Raw genomic sequence first — 4,958 nt, forward strand, 5'->3', positions numbered from 1 at the left:
CATAATATGATTTTGCATATATTTTAAAATCTGTGTTAAATGGTCTCTAGTAAAGGGCGAGGCAGGTGGGAGGGAGATAGTTCCAAACTGTGACAGAGACAGAGACACAGAGAGAGAGACAGAGAGACAGAGAGATACTGAGATCATGTCCAGGGGTGGGGGGGAAGAAAATACCAATGTAGATTGTTCTTCTGTTCTACAATTCATGTCTTAAAGAATTGTTTCCTTGGGGACCGCTGAGAGGTTAAGTGATTTGCTCCAAAACACCCAGTCAGCATGAGTCAGGTGCAAGATTTGATGGAGGTTATCCTAAATCTGAGGCCAAGTCAACTATCCACTATTCTAAGTTGCCTCTCAAATGTATAATTCTGGTGGATCAAATGTAGAATTCTTATGGTGGATTATAATGTTGAAATAACATTTCTGATAGTGTCTTTTGAGATTTACTTTACCAAAGTAATATAATACTTCTGAGAATGATAACACTAAACTTAATTTCATGACTAAATTAAAAGAAAGGTGAATATTTAAAACTGAAAGAAAACTAGGCTCTTAACCTTGCATTTAATTTTAACTCTTTCTATTTCCTTACTTCTCCCTACTCCTTCTTCCATTCACTCCCATAATATATCCAATTAGTTAAATCCTATTGTTTCCTCTGAGATGCTGAAATGTTTTCTCTAACCTGTACCTGCTTTTCACCTTTACTCCCTCTACCATCTTTTGACTCTTCTAGCTTAGATAATGCATAAAGTTATATATTTGTATAATAAACTATATATATATTATGTTATTGCCTTCAATTACTCTTCCTTCCAGTTTAGCCCTATAGAACCCATCCTTCACACCATAGCCCAAGTCTTCTTTACACAATTTTGATCTTGTCTCTTCTGTATCCAAAATCTTTCAGTAGCTCCCTATTTCCTAGAAGATAATAAGCTTCTCATTCTGTCATTAAGGTTGCCCACAAGCTAACTTTAACCCAGTTTTCCAACTGTATCTCCTAGTACTCCCCCCAATATGATTTATATTTCAGTCAGTCTAGACTATATTCTCTCTCTTTCTCCATCTCTCTTTTCTTGCTTCTCTGCCTGTTCTCATATAACCTCCCTCATTTTTTTCCCCTCTCTATTACATTTCTTTAACCCAAGGTCACATCCAGGTGTCACATCTTTCATGAGACCTTCCTTGATCCCTTCAGTAGAAATTGAATTCTCCTCTTCAGATTTTTCTCAACACTTTTCCTGGAACTCTCCTTTATGTTTATCTTATACTCTTTTTATGCCATGGTTATTTGTCTTTCTGGCCCACCCATGGGTTCTTGAAAATAGTTATTGGGTTTTTCTTTTTGGTTTTTGCAAGGCAATGGGTTAAGTGACTTGAGGACAGATGTAAACTCGGTTCCTCTTGGCTCCAGGGCTGGTGCTCTATCCACTGCAACACCTACCTGCCTTATTTTTTTTTTAGATTAGTACCTGTTTATTCAGTTTCATTGGATGATTCCACCTGAAAACATATGGTAGAGGTAGAGGGCAGTTTTAATTCTTGTAAGTAAAATAGATTCAATTCTTGCAGTCATTCCTCTGAAAAGCAGAACTTAGTGCTCCTACCAATTGTTACAAGTACTGGAACTCATGGGACATCTGTAGCCATGCCTGTCTACCAAGAATACCTTTAGACAAAGAACTTCACTTTCCTTTTTTCTTTCTCTGCTTCTTCCTTTCTCTCCTTGCTTTCTGAAGTCTTTCCAATTCACTTACATACACATGGGATTTAATTTTAGTTATTTCTTTCTGTGACTCAACAAGAAATCATAAGGAGCTGGCTCTTACAGACTCTTCTACCTGGATGGAAATGTAATTGCTCTGTTGCCAGCCACAGAAAGAGCTTGGCCTTTCTACGGGTTGGTAGCAGCAGCCATAACAAGTGTTGTTGTCAAGGGACCACACAAAGCATACCCCTTCATAGTCCTAACTCCCAGAGCAGCTGTTGCTGAAACAAAACAGTTGAAAATCCAATTCTTAACTAAGCTCCAAACGTATCTGTTCACCAAAGAAGCAAAACTCCTTTTTATGTGTGTTAATTATGTTAGTTTTATTTTTTCTTTCAGCATAACCTGTCCAGAATGGATTCTTAGATGAATTCATTCAGAAACTAAGTACCATGAAGAGATCTAGTCTTAAATATGGAAAATTTATACCTGGCTAGGAAAGACTAAGGGAGAAAACTGTCAGCCAGTAACACATCCTTGGGGATCATAAGCTGGGGTTCATGGCTTGGGCTTCTGAAGCACGGATAAGCTTAGAAATCATTTTTGATTTAGACACATTTTAGCTCTTCACAAGCCCTCCCTCTGATTTCTCCAGCTGTTCATTGGCTATGCATCATTTTCATCAGTTTAATTTCAGGGCCAAGAAGGGATAATTTCCTTCTTCCTTTGTGTTTCAGGCAGGGTAATACAGAGTCCCCACAGTGAGACCCCACAGAGAGTTTGTCTGCTGTAGGAGGGAGAATATCAGATGCTCATGATGGACATTTCCTTTCAGACCAAAATGAAAAAGCAGACCTTGTTTTGGGTCCAAAGCTCCCAAGTCTTGAGTCCCCTAAAGCATAGGAGTGATTTTTCTTTCTTTTTTCCTCAGAGTACTGAATTTCACCTTGCCTTTTTTGTGTTACTTTAATTTGGATAAAAAATGAAACTCTCTAGATATAATGGAAAAGCCTCTTGAAACCTGTGTGATAGGATGTCTGACAACAGGGAAGACCTCTAGGGATGTCCCTTTCTGAGATATTAGCCCAATTTTCCTGTCCTCCATATAACTGAATGATTCAGTTAAAATGCAAAGAATTTAGGGTTGTACATTATGTACCCACAGGAATAAAAAAGTTGAAGTCTCAGTGTTCCTAAATAAGATTACTGGGGGGGGGGGGGGAGGAAGGGGAGAGAGAGAGAGAGAGAGAGAGAGAGAGAAATAGAGAGAGAAGTAGGATCATACACTTAACTGGCATTTTATACATTTTAGTTAACTGAGAGGGATTAAGTGACTTGCCAAGGGCTATGCTGCTAGTTACTATCTGGGATGGGATTTGAATCTAGTCTTCTGGACTCCAAGTTAACTGCTTTATCAACTCTAGCATTATGCCCCTTCCTCAACTCCTCCTCTGCCTCTGTCTCTTTTTGTTTCTGTCTATCTCTGTCTGTTTTTATATACAAAGTAAATGGCCCATAGTGCTTAAATGCTTGTGGATTGATTTCTTCTAGGACCAGGGCTGGCTCTCTCCCCACTATGATGCTCTGCCTGACTTCTGAAATATACACTCAAGAAATAGAGATTCTGTAATTTGTTGTAGCTCCAGCTATCCTACCAGATAGGCCCTCTTCCCTAAACCTGAAAGGTTGTGCTGAACTCCATCTCCTCCTTTCATTGATTATAACATTACTGCTATTTAGCTTGTCCTTGTATATGAAAGGGGAATAATAATATCCACCTTCTACTTGCTTCTCTGTGGGATGCACTGAGAATGTTAGATCATCTTAATTAAGGAGGTTATGTATCTTTAGGCAAGGCACAGAGAGGTGGCAATTAGAAGTACCAAATGAACTTTTCTTAGAATCAGTATATTGCAGCTGTTATAGAAAATGTACTGGAATTAAAATCAGAGCATGTGGGCTTAGATCTTAGTTTTACTGCTGTGTGACCTTGGGTAAGTCACTCGGCTTCAGTTTCCTCATCTGTAAAATGTAAAGTTTTAAAAAGAACTTCCAAATTCCTTTGCAGCTCTAATCTGGGGTTCAATTATTACCAGATTGTTAGGATAAGATAACAATATGGAAATTACCTAAAGTAATAGAGCTATAATTGTGGACATAAAATGCTCCTGATTATGGGAAGCAAGTAAAAAAAAATCTTCTTAACTGATACAAGCTTATTACAAAGGCCTTCATTTTTAAAACTTATTTTTAAAATAATAGCAGGGAGACCTGAGTTCAAATCTTTTCTCAGACACATTAGTTATGTGACCCTAGTCAAGACACTTCTCCCTCAGTTTCAGTTTCCTCATCTGTAAAACAGAGGTAATCATAGTACTATCTTACAGGGTTGCTGTGAGGATCAAATGAAATTTTATATACATATATGCATATATAATATTTAATATTATAAATATTTAATATAGAACATAATAAATAACATTTAGTATTAGGAAAATGTAATATATATTTACATATATATCAGTTTACTTAAATAATTGTATATAGGCACCACCTAGCTACCCTCCCCGCCACTCCATTCCCTTCATTTAAAAGGGGATAGAATGAGGCCCAAAGAGCTGCAAATTGAATCTAAAACCATTTGAATTTAGCTCTTCATAGCCCTCCTCAAAAGTTTGAGTTGAAAGGAATATTTGAGATTATATCTTTTTTTTTATTTCTTGTATCCATTGACTTTCAATAAATCTTTCTCTAACTTCCCTTTCTAACATAAGAGGAAATAAATTCAAGAGTTTACCATGCATAAGCATAGAAGAAATAAAGAGATTAATTTTATAAAGAAAATACTTTATTTGACACACAGCAGTATTTGTATCATAAAACTGTTAAATTTTATCAATTTATTAAACTTTAATCCATGGATTTTTCATAAAACCCTATAACTGGGAATATTTCAATGGAACGGTAATGGTTATCACAAATTTACTGTTTGCTCTGTTGAATATTTTGGTCATGTTCAACTCTTCTTGGCAAAAATATTGTCATCTTCTTCTCCAGCTCATTTTACAAAGGAGGAAACTGAGGCAAACAGGGTTAAGTGACTTACCCAGGTCACATAGCTGGTAGGTGTTTGAGGTCAGATTTGAACCTAGGAAGATGAGTCTTCCCAATTCCAAGACTAGTGCTCTATCCATACAGCTGCCCTGTATCCTTCCTGATAAACTTTTCATAGTTTTGTGAGTATACA

The sequence above is a fragment of the Macrotis lagotis genome, chromosome 8 (assembly GCF_037893015.1).
Source record: "Macrotis lagotis isolate mMagLag1 chromosome 8, bilby.v1.9.chrom.fasta, whole genome shotgun sequence".
In the NCBI taxonomy this organism is placed as follows: Eukaryota; Metazoa; Chordata; class Mammalia; order Peramelemorphia; family Peramelidae; genus Macrotis; species Macrotis lagotis.